Below are 16,498 nucleotides of genomic sequence, written 5' to 3'. Positions count from 1 at the left end.
TAAAGATGTCTGTGTGAACCATGTATTGGTCTCCCTCCGGTGCCTAAGCAGGTGGCGTTGTCCAGCTGCCCGCTCCCCCGGCCAGCCCTTGGCCGCACAGACAGGGAGCGAGCGGCCGGGGACAGCAGAGACAGCAGGTCCCTCTGGAGAATGCCAGACCCGACTTCTTGCCGTCCCTGCGAGGAAAAGGCGTTGAAGCTGCCTGTTCAGGGCCTCTCGCTAGCTGTGAAGTGCGCCCAGCTGCTGCTAGGCAAAGGATGCTCTCGCTCACCGGCACGTGCGTATGCTTTTTATTCATTTTTCAGCATCAGTTTTGCTCAAGTGGCTGCCTGAAGTCTTAGTTACTGCTGTGAGACATTAGACACCTCTGATTTTATTCTCAGCCCATCACCGTTGCAGGGTGAGCATCTCATCCTGCTGCCTACGTGGTCTGCGGCGCTGCAGGTGATGGGTGGGATGGGGGGGGGCAGAGGGCAGGTGTGCACTGACGAGGGCTGTCCCCACAGCATCCCTGGGGATGTCCTCCAGAGCGCGGTAAGGTGAGACTGAGTCATGTGCCACAACTCAGCGTGTGAAAAAGGTGCTCTTGAATGCAGTAATAGCTTTTTCTTACTGTGAGATTAATTCTGCAATCTTTGCTTACCCATGCAGGTCCAGCAAAGCCGGAAAGGGAAGAGGCCTGAATACGCCAGTGAATGAAGATCTACTTCTGTGCACAAGCAGAAGTTATCGGCTACCCGGTTCTCTTGCATTTGAGGCCAGAAGATGCATCTGAGATGGAGAAACATGGAGAAACCATGCAGCACGCTGAGGAAAGCAAGGCTTGTATCCTGCTAGAGTGGGACGTGACTGGGAGCACTGTGGGATAATAGGTCGCTATTGGTCTGCAACTTGGATTTAATTTAATGAATTGCTTTGAGGGAAGAAATCCCAGATTATCACCATCTCTAAAGCCAGATATCCGGGATCAGTTCTGAGGGGTCCGAGCCTAAGTGGAGCTGAGCGCTCCTGCTGGAAAGAGGGCAGCTGGTTAACTTTCTGCCTTCCATCCTGGGTTATCCTCTTAGCCGCAGTCTGTCTGAAACCACAGCATGTGCCCCTCGATTCAGCGCGGGGGATTGTTTAAACTACTTTGCCTTTGTGAAGCAAATTCAAACTAATGACAGGTAATAGAGTGACAGCAGACAAGCGCAGAGGATGAGAACAAGGACATGGGACAAGGTGACTCGTATCTAGCATGATCTTCAGTCATTTAGGCCAAATGAAAAGAATACCTAAGAAAGTCTGTAAGAAGAAATGTTATTAAAAATATAAATTACTAGATACATTTGAAGGCACAGCTGCTAATTGTGTGACACTAATTAAAGGTTAAAGAATAATAGAAATGCAGTTGAAGTAAAAAAAAAAAAATAATGGCAAGATATTGGTAATGGTAGTATTAAATCCTCAATGTATTCAAATCTTCAGGTTAACATGGCAGGTTATCAGCCACAACAGGCCACTGTGGGACAGCCATCCCTTCATAAACTACCCGTGTAGTAAGTATAATGAAATCAGGTGTCAGCTGAACCCCGCTACTCGCTCATCTCTAGCTGACAGCCTTGAGGTCAGCTGCGGTGACACATCCTTATGCGTCCAAGCAGCGGCCACCCCAGCCTGCCCAGCACAGGTAAGCAGATACAGGTTTCCAGGGGCAGTTTCTCTCTTTGAATACTGTCCCAAAAGCGTGCATCTTGCAGGTCAGGAGTTAGGGTGGTTTAGATGGAGAGGGTCAGGTACTGTCTGCTCTCCTTGGGGCTCTCCTGTTCGTATACACCCATCGCTCTCTAAGAAGTCAGCCATGTTTTTAGCCCCTGAAATAGCCTGGCTGTGGGATAGCTCTCAAATATTTTGAAAAAGGGAGGTTAAGATAAGCATATATGTACAGAAACGTCTAGATCCTTTACCTGCATTTGCCTTCGACAAGTCCAGGTTTATCACGTCTGTATATATGTGTGCTACTCTGATTCTAGATGTGGAAAAAAAAAATAATGAAATGGAACTGAGCAGCCCCATGTCTGCTCTAAGTTATGCTGCCATTTTTTTTGCAATATTATTGGAATTTTTTGATAATTTTTAATACTGCTTGTACCTTATCATAGCACAGACCTAGGTGTTAGGTTAGCTGACAGGAGGTGTCCCAGTAATGATTCTTGCCCGTCTCAGAATTAACGTATTAGGTGCCCTGTCAGCGGCACTAATCCCATGCACTGTCTTTCAGCTAGGAGAACAGGTTTAGTTTCTGTAAAAATTAATTATCCTCATCATAATTTACAGCTCCTGCTTAAATAACTTGTGTTTATGCAGCCAATAAATAAAAGTCTATCTTTCAGAAGATCAGGTCTGACTGGGCTGCGAGGGGCTGTGCATGCGGTGGTGAGTGCTGCCTGCCGGGCTCTCACGGGGAGCGCTGGATGTCACCGGGAACCCCCCCACCGTGTGCACGGCCACGGCCAGCCCACAGAGCAGGCAGATTCCAGTGCAGGTCACGTTTAATTATCTGAGGGGCAGATGTCAGCTGTCACGTAGTGCTAACTGAACCACTTTCCTACATAAACACCCTCAAGAGCTGGCTTTGAGAACTAATGAAAAAAAACAGGTCCATGTAACAGGTTTTATGAGAGTAATCATTAAAAATATGTCTAAAATATACCTAAAAGTAGGGAAAGTGAACTTTGAAGAACAGAATCTAGAGGAAATTTATTATTTCTAATTCATAGAAAGAGAAGTGAAGCAAAATTTTGTGTTTCTTGATCACATCAGGTGTGTACTGCGTGGGAGCTGCATAAGCAGAAATCCTGTGTGTCCTAACTGATTGGAGCTGGCAATGGACCTACCCCCGCTGCTTGGCCAGGACAGGCCGGCTCTTTGCAAACAGGAGACCTGTCCCACTCACCCTCCAGGAGATGGCAAATGAACCGAGGATCTCCCGATGCTCAGTGGAGGTGGTTATTTCCAGCCTGTTTTGTTCAAACGTTCTTTTTTGTCTTGCGAAATAGAAGTGGGTCTTTCTCCATCTGCTGTTGTAGGGACTCAGACTCACTGTGGGGCTCTGGCTGGAAACCCCCACGGGGGGAAGGTGCCTCCTGGAAGCACAGAAGAAGTTGCCATATTTGACTGTGAAATCCCCCTGGCAACTCACCTACTGTCCTGTCCCGGGGGGTGCCTTTGGCCACAGTAGGCAGCTCCCCACGCTGCGTGCAGAGGCCCGCGGCAGAGCCAAGGTGGTACCCAGGTAATCTGCGCTCCTCATTCGGGACAAGGACTTCTGCAAGAGGCTGGCAGTGCTTCTGGCAATGCGGGGGGGAATATTTCCTTTAAAAACCTGGAATACTTTTAAAGTTAGTTGTTGTTGGGATTTGAACCGAAATGAAGGATGGGGACAGGGTTGCAGCACAACAAAGCAACGTTTTGCTCGCAGGCGTCAGTTCTGATCTGAAGTTTAGCTGCAGAAGAAAATCAGCCCAGATGGTTACTGCCCTCACCCAGGGCCAGGAATCCAGATTAAAAAAAATGTAAGAATGAGGCCATTCTGGTCAGCCTGAACACTCCTCACAAAACCCTGTGACCTTCCTTGCCTACACCACAAGTTTTCTCGTGACCACGTTGCCACTGTCTCCAAAACCCAAGCCACAGCTCGGGTTCCTCTGCCTGCGACTGACAGGGACAGAAGAAGGATAAAGCCCCATTGCCACTTTCCTGTTTTTTTAGAGCGTGTTTTTAATCTTTATATTTGCAGGGACAGCCAAGGCGCGTGTATGCTGATGTTGTAAAGGATGAAGGTGAAAGGACCGCTGTTAGCAATGTACAGTTATCTCTTCTGTTAAAATGTCTGTGAAAAGTTAGTGCTGGTCCAGAACTTTCCAGAATGAGGGTAAGTTATTGGAAAGTGTTGATTTAAAAAAATCAAAGATTGATTTTACAGTCACAGGGTTAGATTGACTTCGTTGACATTTTCACAGAAACTTATTGAATCTTTTTGTTCTAATTATCTTATTGATTTACTTATAAATCAATAAAAATTGAAAATGTATAACAATGTAAGTATATAAGGAGATAAAACTTAACATACTGCTTTCTGTCTGAACAGCTATTCTGAGTTTTAGAGAACTCAGAAAACTAAGAAGTAAAGGAGATTTACGTTTCCTTCAGATGGCACGAGCTGTTGTGGAAAACCATTCGCCATTATGCTACCAGCCAGTTGTGTGTAAGAAAATTAGTGGGTGAGCATTGCACTGGTGGGAGACGAGAACTGTCTGTGCTGTAATTGATGATTAGTAAAACTCTTTGGGAAAACCTATGTGATTCTATAACAAACCAAGTTGCAAAAACACTTCTAAGATGTTATCAGTTTTTGTTGCAGATTTTTTTAAATTTATCTTAGCATAGTTAATTTGCCTTGTATTTGTTTTATTTTGCAATAACCTGTGATATTGTAATGATAAAGTTTTTAAGGACGTCTGCTACAAAGAAGCTACTGAACTGTTCTCTAGATCAGTTTCCTTCTGTATTCAAATGAAGCAGCTGCACACAGTCACACAAAAGACACTTTGAAATGAATAGAAGGGAAGAGATTTCAATCACAGCAATACCTTGCGGTGATTTTAGCAATGAAATAAAATTAACAGAATGTATAAGCTTTTAGAGTATGTCTTATTGTAGCAGTGAATATTTAGTGCATGTCATAAATAAAAACCAGGAAAAGATGGTGTAGATTTTGGCAGCTCCACAGTCCAAAAGCAGAATTTCAGAACTTGCAGATTCACTTTTTTGAGAGCACATTTAATCCCCATTTGAGACAGAAATCCCATTTACAGCCTGTGAAGAGGATATTCCAGGGCTCGAGCAGCCCTGCTCAGCAGGGCCCAAAAAGGTCATTGCAGAAGTCAGCGTGACATTGCAGAGACCTGTGGGTAATTTTAGGTACAGTAAAAGCCATGTTCAAAAATTTAATAGAGAAGGAGAGACATACTGTTCCTTTACTCTAGCTTTACTATGGGTCTGATAGGGTATTTATAATACTTGTATGACTTTTGCGTTGACGGTATCTGAACACCTTGCCATCTTTTGTGTGTATCTGCAGAGACCCGGCAAGGCTGGGAGGTGCTGCCTTGTGCCGGCGTTTGTGTAGGAGCGGAGAAAAGCCACATGATTGCGGAGGTAATTTTGACAGAGCCAGGAACTAAGCCAACCTTTCACAAACTGGAGAAGTTCTTGTGCATTAGCCATTCCTTCCCTCCAAGGACAGGTCCATGGAGTAAGATGATGTTGTTGGGGTTTGGAGAATGTTAACAGCAGTGGGCTAGAGCTCCCTTGGGGGAAGGGGCCGGAGGTGCCTCATGGTGCTGACACGGTCTGGAAGGGATAGACAAAACCCTGCCTGGGTCTGTGTTAGAGAGCACAAAAATGCGACTAAGCCGGTCAAACCTGTTCGCTCTGCTGGGATTTTTCTCCTTTGGCTTTTTTCTTTTTTTTTTTTTAGCACTTGGCAAAGAGGGGAGAAATAGATGTTGTTTGGCTGGTCTCCTGTGGTTTCGCTCTCGAGGTATTTTTAGTGCACTGATATATGGGCAGCTGGGCCCTGGCTGTGCGGGTTTCTGCCGTGTTTGCAGCGAGAGGCAGCATTGCAGCTCTCCCAAACCCTCGGCTTCCACCCACTTGTGCACGCAGAGCTGGGAATTAACATGGAACACAACTGGCATTCAGATATTGGAATATTGGCACAGGAACAAGTAAATGGTCCAAGACCTCCACGGGGAATAGGCTGTACCCATCCCATGGCTCAAGAAACCTCTTAGTGCTCCCCCACTCCCTGCCTGGAGCTGGGCAAAGTACCCGGTGTTATCATTACTATGATGACATAATAGATATTATGGTCACCAGCGTTGTCCAGAAAATACCACCACATATCAGTATGGACTGAATTTCCCAGCACAATGTTTCTTTTTTTGTAACACCAAAACGTCATTCATTAAAATCAACCAGCCTTCAGAGGCTCCTTTCCTTGCAGTGCTGCTGTTGCGTTTACAGGAACAGCCATCTGGTATCTGCAGCTGAGTTGCCCAGTGTTCAGGGATATGTTGGGACACGGCTGGTGTTCGACAGGTGAAGGAACAGAGGTGTGCTAGTGCAGTGGTGTCTGTGGCCATGAATAGGGGCTCTTAGGCAATTATGAAAACGAATTTTAGCTTTTAAGGCAATTGATGAGGAAGGATCTGAAGAGTGAAAGCAAACCGGTATAAGAAGAAATTATAAAGCTTTTACTGGATAGTTGCAGGGGACTGATTTAACAATGTGAGAATCGGACTGTAAGTCCATCTGGTCTTTCACAAGTTCCTTCCTTGCTACGTACTATTGTTTTCTTTGTCACAAATGCATTATACCCTCTGCCTGTTCTCTGAGGAACTCCCACGTCCCAAAAAATATCTTCAAGGGGCTTCAGTGAAACTGCAGCGAGCCGAGCTGGCCGAGGAGGAGCCAGGCAAGATGCTGTGGTGGCAGAGCACAAGTGATATTGCACTGGCACCGGTGCTGAGCCCCAGGCAGCAGCTCCCGGGCTGCTGTGCGGATGGCCCCACGGCAGGACGGTGTTCCCAGAGGAGCAAGGATCAATTCTCTTCTTGTTTCACCCACAAATAATTCACGTTGCGTTGCTCCAACTTCGCAAAGGAGATTTTTCCTCTAGGCAGAGGCTGTTACAGGGCGTTTGGGGCTCAAAGGGTTTGGAGTACCTCTGTGCAGGAGCCTATAGCGAAAACGTTTTGCTCCCACAGAGCAAGAGCTAGTTGTGCCTCAGAGTCCCTGTCTGGCAACCAGAAAAACAAAAGGCTGTGTTGTTTGTTCAAGGTTGCGGAGAATGTTAATGAAAGGCAATCAGAAAAAATGTGGTGGCGACTCACCCTGTATTAATCTTTATTAGAGTTAAATTTTCCCTCGCAAATGCAACATGCCACCAGGCTTCTGTCTCAGGAGTGTGCTTTGTGGGACATTACAGGGAAGAGTGCGCAGCATTCCCAAAGCAGCAATTAATTTCCCCAAAGCGCTTTTAGCAGACAAGACACAGAGCCAGCTAACCCGAGCCAGGGTGGCACCTGAGCCGCTGGCGGGAGCGGCTGGGGACGCTGCTCGCACTGTGTCGTTCGTACCACGCGATGCATCCAGCAGCTCTGAACCACGGCTGCCGTTCACCAGGGCTGCCGGGCTGAAACGACACCTGCCCAGCGCAGTTTGGGCTGGGCTCGTAGCTTCTCTCATTAGCCATTTTTTATTTGTGTGGTAACTACTTAATGTGGCAACAGGAGTGTAAGTCATTGCAAGAGTGACGCTGTCAAGTTTTCTTCCTCCCCTTAGCGATCTCCCGTTGGTACCGTGCGTGCGTTCACTGGCAGGCAGCTACATGGCCCAAACATCAGCAGTTTCCCTTTGATAATTGGGCTGGGGCTCTGCCAGGGCACGGGGGTACCAAGGGTCCCATGGGGCTGTACTGGCCAGTACTTTTCCAGGTGCCACGTAACTTCTTCAGGGGCGTGCTATGATCCGACGTGACCGTAGATGTAGTAGCAAATAGGCTACAGGGCCTTTAAGGACACCAGACATTTTCTCTCTGTCAGATAGTTATCAGTGTCATACCGAAGGTCGTGTTCTCCAGCGGCTCACGAGTGTTTCAATGATTTTTGGTAACGGGAACTTGTTATTTTATTTGTGTTGAGGCTGGAAGCGCTTTATACTGTAACAGTTGTAAACCGTAAATAATCACTTGAGTGAAAATGTTGGATTTCTTCTTCCTTTTTGCGATTTCCCTTTCGGTTTGGTGTGCACATTCCCTGGCGGGCAGGTGTACATCCCTGACACATTTTAAAGATCCAGAATGACCCTGAGAAGGAGTGGCCTGAAACCCACTTTACCCCAGACGCACAAGGAGCATCGATCTGGCTGCGACCCGGAGCCTGTGGGAAGCCGGCACCAGCTCCATCGCCCACAGAAGGCACAAGGAGCTCTGCAGGCAGCACGTGTACTGAACTGTGTAAATGCTATGAAGATCTTTTCTTTATCTTTTGAAACACAAAACGGAAGCTAAGTCTGCAATTATTTCTTTTTATCCCTTTAAAATATTTTCATAGTCCTTTGGGAAACCTCCACCATATAATTTTTTTTCCTTTTCTGTATTTTTAGTGTTTACTCCGAAGGTAAACATTTCAGTGAATACTTCAATAAAATGAAAGGTGTGCGTTGTGATACCGTTCAGACTCAGTTTTGAAGACCTCGAAGTTCACACCCTAGAAAGAAAGCCCAGCAGTGCTTTTGTTCAGGCCATTTTACATCCCATCATAATTCAAACCTAAGTTAATGTTTCACCTCGGGCTGCAGTAAATTAGATAAAACAGCATTTCCTCATGCACAGAGTAACAACAGTTACACTCCTACTTTGTCTGCACTGCTATGTTGCGCTGGTGAAGGAGAAAAACATTGCTTAATCTTTTCTGACAACAGTTGAGACTATTTTTAAACACAAAATATGTTTCTGTACCGCACTGCCTGTCGCTGAGGCATTTTTGAGCCTCAGCCTGTTCGAGAGCTGTCTTTCTGGTGGCAAACCTACCACTGCTATTTCATAAGCTAAATGTAAAGCTAAACCCATGCGAACCTCAAGGTGTTTTTCCCACCTCATACTGTTTCACCCAAAAGCAGAAAATGCTTGTTCCTTGGAAATTAATCTTGGAACTTACGTAAGCACCTCTGAGTAAGCTTTCCAGCGATGTCCTTTCCAATGGAGACCCTGAACGCGCGTGCCTGGGCCCGATGCAGCTGACGAGCACGCACCTGAACAACTTTTCACCGAGGAGCAGTCTCCATGCCCGCTGTGCTGGAGCTCCTCTCAAGCGAGCAGCTGGGGGACCGGGACTCAGCGCGTAACGGAGGGAAAGAGCTGCTGGTAAGGCGTTTGTCTGCTCTCTCTTACTCATCTGCTGGTAGCGCATGTTGCTGCTTTCATATCCCACGTGGATAACGTGACTCTGTTGTTTTCCACTACCAAAAACTCCTCAGCTCAAAAAGAACATAAAGCAAGAGTTCTTATTTTTCAATACTGAAAATAATAATATAAAGTTTCTTCTCTATAACCAACATCCAGCCCCTTCAGAAGCCAAACGCTGGAGTGTGTCCGTATCAGCTGTCCGTGACTGTCTGGAGCAAAATGAAAAACCACAGAATTTTGAACTGGGTGCCTTGCTGCAGTGCTTCGTGAGAGAGGTGCAGAGGTGCTGGGGTGTCCCTGCTGCATCGTCACCTCCCCGAGGCATTACGGCCACTCCAGAGGCGACACTGCTGTGCCACAGCACGGGTCAATCCTACCGGTAAGTGGCATCTCAGAAAGAGGGAAGCATAAAGCATTTATGTAGTAATTTAAAGTGTTCATCCAAGTATTTTGTCTTTTATTTATTTTTCTTAAAAATATTTCCCACCCCTTATTGAAAGAGAAGAGGATATCGGTGCAGGCTTAGGTCCTTTAGGGGGAAAGCTCTTTTTTTTTGGGGGGGGGGGGGGGGGGGAAGTTTTAATTGAGCTTGTTTTATGCTTATGGTGTTCAGGACAGTTCCAAAAAACCATGCACTACCAACAGAGATAACTTTCCTTCTCATGAACATGCAAACCAGAAACCAGTACTTACTGTAGCTTGTCTGATAAGTACATCTTGATCTGATCTGCTGTCTCAGTGTACTTCATCCTATTAACATAAAAATAAGCAGTACTTTGCAATAGATCCTAATCTAGTGCCAGTTAAAATATCTGCCCAGCTTTTGACAGCTGAAGCCGCTTCTATGGATGAAATGTACATTTAATAAGTTAGGGAGCAGAAAGGAATGACGGTCATATCAGGTCAGAGTTTTGGCCCAAGATTAACCCCCAATTGTGCATTAATCCGAGATGATAACAAAATGTTGTGTACCTGAAACTGAGTGTGTAATTAATTATCTGTTCCCAGACTCATTCTTGTATCTGACAAGAGGTTACGCTGACCTTTTTTCACTTTTAAAGTGTATTCTTTATTTTAAAGTGAAATTAGAAAGCTGTACAAGAATCCAGGCATGAACATTGGGTGCTGATGTACACGCTGATAAAATAATGTTTTTAGGTTGTAACGGGCAACGTCATAATGGAAATAATACAGCGAGGTTTTGGATTGGAAAAAAAACATGCCTGGTACCAGTCCAGAACTTTTGTTCCTACTTGAAATGGTTTTTTTTCGTTCCAGTGTCAGCAGTGTGGCACATTAGACCCATTAAGAACAAGGCAGTGTCGGTGACAGAGAATTTGTTGTCAGCATTGCTTGCTCTTTCAAAGAGCAGCAGGAACCTGAAAGGTGTTTGACAGCAGATATCTGCCTCGCCATGGATACCACAGAGCGTTGGGTAAGGCTTTTGCGGAGTGCTGGACACCAGGCTGCCGTGAGGTGGGCTCCGGGCTGCCCCGGTGCGTGCGGCTGCTCCTGCGGACACCTTGGCTGAGAAAACCGCGCTGACGGGCAGCCGTCCCGCAGCCCAGTTCCCTGTGCCCTGTGTCTCGGTCCACTGGCAGTTCGTAAAGCGTTCGCACGTTCCAAGGGGTTTAAACACTGGATAAAAGTTGAGATGTGAGCTATCGCTTCCGTGATGCATAAATTCTGTGTTGGAGTCGGATGCCTTGCTCCTGGACACAGTGTCCATGGGCAGCTTGGACTCACACCAGGGCTGGATGGGGCACCTGGCTCACCTGGCCCTTTACTGTGCCAGAGAAAAGAACAACAAATCCTGGTGACTGAGAGACAAAATAAGAGAAGATCAGCAGAAAAGTGTATTTCCATGAAAGTTTGTCTGTAGAGGTCCCTAAGAGACGGTGTGAACAGCTCAGACCTTTGGTTTTCTGAGCTGTGGTAGGTACCTTCTGCATTCAAGTCCCTTTCCTAGTGCAGGAGGGAGCTGCCGAGCAGAGGTGACACAGGGACAGGACCGGGGCACTGAGGGTGTTGGCGTGCCCTGCTCCACTCCCATCAGACACGCGGTGAATGAAAGTGGGAAGGGTCGCTGCCTGCGTTCACACGTTCCCCGGCAAAAGTCCTCAGCCTGTGGTCGTGGCTGGTGAGCGTTGCAGCCGGGCTGGGGAGCACAGCCAGGGACCAGACCCTGGGTGGGAAACACAGCCCAGAGAGAGGTTCCTGTGCAGACCGAGGAGCCTGGTTTGAGGTTTGTGTTTGCTTTATTGTTGCACCCAAAAAGAGCGTACTGGTAACGACGGAGTGTTTTATTTTCTTTGTTGCTGTAGACACCGTTGTCAAGTCACGGAGTTTGCTGTAAATAAGTCTGCGGTATAAAATGACATTTCTTTTCTCACAGTATCTGTTTTCTGCCGCCTCTTTCTATCCTGGCTTCCAGGCGTTTATTTTAGAAAAGCTAGAAGGAGAAGTTATGCAGCGGGTCTGGAATGACCATTGCCTTACATGCTGAAACGGGGCAGCAACCCTGCCGGTGTGGTGGTGCCTGGCTCCAGGGCGCTGCTGTAGCTGTGCCACCGCCGTGCGCTGCCTCGCGCCGGGCAGCCGCTCCGTTCTGCTCGCGGCCTTCGGCGAGGGACCGACCCTTCCCGCTCTGTGGAGCGAGCGTGGGTGCTGCTGTCGGAAGCTGCCGGGAGCTACGGAAAATAAACGTGGTGCGAGCCGATTGATTTATCTGCATTTTCTAACCCAGCAATTAATTCTGCTTTTGGGAGGCAGAACCAAAGCAGCGAGCGTGCTGTAATGCCAGATCAGAGCTGGTAATGTATTCCTCCCTTCCTCGGTCTTTTGCTAGCACAGAGATCAGCCTCTCAAGGAATCGTTTCCCACAGCATCAGCTGCCCTCAGCGAGGATCATCGCCAGCTGCGCCGCAGCGGAGCAGAGCCTGGCCGGCGGCTGGAGACGGAGCGGGACGGCTCAGGTGCCGGGGCCGGGAGGGAGGTGGCAGCAGGGGCTCGGCGGGGTGCCCACCCGCCCGCCACGCTCCCAGGCAGCCGTCAGGCTGCACCCGGCTGCGCAGAGCTGGGGAGCCGCTGCTCTGACCTGACTTCTTGCCCAGTGGCTTTGAAACTTGGTATTACCACCCAGGTACACTCTCCCGCTATCTGAAGAGCTAAGGGCCCTAAGGGTGACACAGCCCTGTGCTGCCTGGTGGTGGTGCCTGGGTGGGCTGTCCGGGGCTGGGGGCTGGGCAGCGGGGCCAGCGCGTGGGGCATCTCGCGCTGGGGACAGCCGCTGCCTGCGTACCTGCTGGATGCGAGGTCTGTGGGGAAACTGAGGCAGGTGGGACGTTTCTGACCCGGGAACAGCGGTTGGGAAGCGATGCCCTCGGGAAGGCCCCATGACAGCACAGGCGCAGCAGTGGGCTCCCAGTCCTGGGGGTCTGGGGCCTCGGGGAGGAGGGTGAGCTGCTCTTCCCTCTGCTTGCCTCTCTCCCCCCACCCCCAGGCAGGCTGCACCCCCTCTCCGTGCCCACACGCTCCCTTCCTCGCTTGTGTGAGCTGGGGTTACGTTTGTCCCAGCCCTCAAGGGTGTCAGGGAGCGGATTCGGATGCTGTGGGTAAAAGCTACAGCAGATAAGTGTTCCTGCGGGGGGAGGGGGGTCACGTCGCCAGCCCGACAGCTCGCTGATGCATCAGCTGGGAACACAACAGGTACCAGCGCGAAGTCGGTGCAACAAAGAGGAGACGCCGAGGAGAAGGGTGCTGCCAAGGCAATCTCCCTGATCCGCTCGTAAAATTCCCCATGTTTACATGTCTCTGTGGGTGGCTTTTGGTGGAATTTCTCTCTAAGGCAAAACAAGTCAGTCGAATCTACGGTCTCTTTGACAAACCTTTCTGATTCAGCCCAGTGGAATCTGTGTGGCTACTTTTTCACCCTGACTTTTATGTGTACCTTTCTGTTTGAGACTGAGCTGTAAGAACTGGAAACATTGCATCCACTTTCAAGGCATGCTCTGATCTTGCTAAGCCAGGACCAAGGAAGTGGTGAGCTCTTAACCAGCAAACAGTAGTGCTTTGGTTACCAGAAATCAAAACCTCATAAAATGGATGCCTGAGCACAGAGAATTTCTCTTCCCCGTGGTATTCGTGTGGGTTATCATCTGCAGAAGGCATCAGTTCACCTGCGGTGTCTTAGGAACGTGCGTGTCTTCACGCTCTGTTTTGAGCTCAGGCCTGTCCTTTGGGAGAGTGTTGTCGTGCAGTCTTCTGCTGCAGCACAGACCGAGGTACGCCGCTTTGCTGTACGGGTGGCTCTGGGCATCCCGTAGGCAGGCAGGGACATCTGGCAGCTGCTACCAGGCAGATAACGAAGATAACGAAGCCATGGGGTGCTGCCTACACATCTCCCGATCTTGCTGACTACCTGTCCAGGACTGTCCTGTCCTTAAGGACAGCAGAGAGAGTGCAAAACAGGCTGTGCCCACCTGAGGGAGTCCAGTTTTTCAGGTGATGCATTGGTAGTGGTACAGCAGTGCACAGAAAAAGCGAGGTGTGTGTAACTTCTCCAAGAAGCTGTGTCCAAAAATGCAAGTGGTGGGAGTATGCAGAACGGACAGCCAAGGCATTACTCTGCTGACGCTCCACATTTGTCTTGCCAGCTCACAGAGTCATCAGGGGGTGCAGAGCAGTAACACTCTTCTTGAAACATCAGGGGCCTTTGGTGTGAAATACAGCTGCAATTAAATGTGACGGTGTGATTTTCACGTTGCTACAGTCAGCTCATCGATACGAAGAGAGCAAATGCTTCGACAGGAGGCTTGGGATGGTTAATGGGCTTGTGCATGCTTTATGTGGTGTTGAGGTTACTCCTGCTAAGGCTGAAGCTTTGTTAACGGATGCCCTGAGAACTTGTGTGGGGTCTTTGGGCACGTGCAAGCAGAAGGTGGCGGGCTGCAGGCGGAGTGACTCCCACCGAATGCACCCCTGGCAGGTCGAGCCTCCTGGTTTTCACGTGGCACGGTCTTGGCTGAAGGCTGGGTGAGCTGGGGCAGCTGGGAGAACAGCAGCGCAGTGGTCCAGCCTGGCCTCTGCTCTCAGCGTTAAGGGCACGTTACAGCAGCAGTCGCGCTAAATGCTGCTCGTGTTACCTAACCCTGAATAAGGGATGGCCGGCTGGGCTGGCAGGAGCACGAACACAGCTTGTCAGATGGGAAAGGCTGCTGCTGCACCCCGTGCCCCGAGAGCAGCTCGCGGCCTCTCCCGGCGCAGGCAGCGTTTCCTGGCGGATCTGCGCTGCTGGTGGGCAGCTCTGGCTCAGGTTCCACTGCTCGGCAGTCCGGGTGCCGTCCCCACGCTGGCAGCACGCGGTCACCGCTGCAGGAGGCCAGTGAAAGAGCTCCCTTCTGCCCAGATCGAACCTCGGGACCCTCGGGGATCCGGACTGTCTCGGAGCTGGTGGCCGGGGTCCCGGACACCAGCCTGTTGCTCCTCACGACCCGCGCTGTGCCCCGCAGCGGTGCGGTGCCCACGGCGCGGGGCAGCCCCTGCCCACGGCTGGTGTGGTCTGGCCTCGGGGCTGAGCAGGGTTCTGTGTGTTCACAGGACTGGAACCACACGGCCCAGCGTAAGAAAATGTAACAGCCTGGTTTTCTGAACATCTCCCCTCCCTTCCAGAGGGATGCCTTCAGTTTAAAAAAAGAAGTCCATTTAAAACAAGACTAATGAATATGGTAGCCCTTCCTCTTTTGCAAGTTTAAACACCTCATCTTTCCTCAGAGAACAGCTCTAAATCATTTTATTTGCAAGCCCTAAGCAGGAATTTGTATTCATGGTAAGACATTTATTGAGTTAATTTATTTAAGGCTGGGGCATAATTTCTAATAATGGAAGAGTCTGTAGGCCTAGTGAAATTGTCTCCCTGATAGGGCATTAATATTTTAAGGGGTTATAATACTCTGTCAATTGATCTGTGTCTTCGAGGGAGTAGGTTAGCAGTTATTGATGAGTGCTCCTATGAAGGATGATCTTAAATAAAGCTCTGCCACGGGGCTGCATCACCCCGCCGGCTGGGAGCAGGATTCAGGGTCTGGGTAAACGGAGGAGAATGAAATGAGGAGGGGAAACAACACGGTGCAAACCCGCAGGGTTTGTCGCGGGCTTGGAGAGCAGCCTGGGGACAGCCCGCGACACCTTCGCGCCGGCAGGTCCTGCTGCCGATCGGGGTTTCCTCAGCAGATGTGGAATGGGTGCTGATCTAACCACGGAGGTGTTGGCACGTGTTCTGCGGGAGGCTTCTACATCTTGGCAGTCTGAGTGTTACTGATAATAGTTAAGATGCAAATAACTTGACCTCCAAGTACCTTAATTTCTCTGTTCTTAAAAATGGCAAACATTTATGCTGTTTCTTAAGTGATTTTTATTTGAACTTCTTTTTAGAAAACCTTTCTCGTTTGGTTTACTGCTGTATTAAATGGCACGTTGCGCTACCAAGCGTGGTGCTGAACGGCCTTTAAATAAGGTAACACAGAATCGAATCCAGATGAAACACCTTTAGGTGGGGCTGGTCCCAGGGTGGGGAGGACAGGACCACTGAGGCCGGGCAGAGTTTGCCAGGACGTGTCCAAACCCTCCCGGCCCAGGCTGCGGGCGCCGGCCGTGGCAATGCAGCGGCCCGGGAAGGGGCACAGCGTGAGCAAGTGGCACAAAGCTGCTGCCAGACGAGAGCTGCCGCGCCGGAGAGGCTGCCGAGGCGCCTCCCAGCCTGTCGCCTCGTGTCTGGTGCGTTGGGTGGGCTGGCTTTGAACCTTCCTGCTCACCCGCAGAGGCGCCTGGCTGGTGGGAAGCACTGAAGGCAGGGACCTGAGCAAAATGTGCAGCATCGGAACGTGGCTCTGGCGGGCCACGGCTCTGCTCCCGGAACCCCCGGGACACCGGCGTGCGTCTGCTTCGCTGCATGGAGCAAGCTGAAAGCAAACAGCACGTGGGGACCTTGGTTTCAGATCCACTTTTCTTCATCGCAGCCACTGTGGGCAAGTCAGTCGCGCTTTTTCAGTGCTGTGTCTGCTTCTAACACGACTCTTCCCGTGTAACAAGCTCTTTGTGGTGGCAGGGGCACACAGTTAGCAGGCACGTGGGCACTGGCCTGCCAGTCGTTGCAGCCAGGCACTCCTGCCATGCCAAAGCGTTCTGATGGCTTTAGAGGGGTTATAAAGCAAGCAAAATTGTTCATATTAAGCTGCAGTGGCCTAGTGTGGCTGCGTTCACTGGCTTTAAGGTTTTACTTATTCAGGTATAAATTATTCCTCTTAATGCAACAGGTAAAATCATTTATCTACTATATGTTAAATACTGCTCCGAGTCAAATGCTGGCATTTTGTGTTTCTGTGTGCATGGCTTTATTGTGGATACTGAGTATTTATTGAGGAGAAATGAATGCTGGCATGGAAGGACACGCAGCTGCTGTGCAGCTTTGACCGTGCTGTTTGCAAG

At 49.5% G+C, this 16,498-nt stretch overlaps 1 protein-coding gene across 2 annotated transcripts in view; it reads left to right on the top strand.

The window, feature by feature from the left end:
- Window positions 1–11,477: 11,477 nt before the first annotated feature.
- GABRP (gamma-aminobutyric acid type A receptor subunit pi) overlaps window positions 11,478–16,498 on the top strand; it is a 28,112-nt gene continuing 23,091 nt past the window's right edge. For both annotated transcript variants that reach the window (XR_012766088.1, XM_075442014.1), the window contains exons 1-2: window positions 11,478–11,721; window positions 11,862–11,988. The gene's annotated coding sequence lies outside the window, so the exon portion shown is untranslated. The remainder of the gene's footprint in view (window positions 11,722–11,861; window positions 11,989–16,498) is intronic.

The sequence above is a fragment of the Opisthocomus hoazin genome, chromosome 23, assembly GCF_030867145.1.
Source record: "Opisthocomus hoazin isolate bOpiHoa1 chromosome 23, bOpiHoa1.hap1, whole genome shotgun sequence".
Classification (NCBI taxonomy): domain Eukaryota; kingdom Metazoa; phylum Chordata; class Aves; order Opisthocomiformes; family Opisthocomidae; genus Opisthocomus; species Opisthocomus hoazin.
The sequence above is the reverse complement of the archived record's forward strand: the minus strand, read 5'-3'. Positions and strand labels throughout refer to the sequence as shown.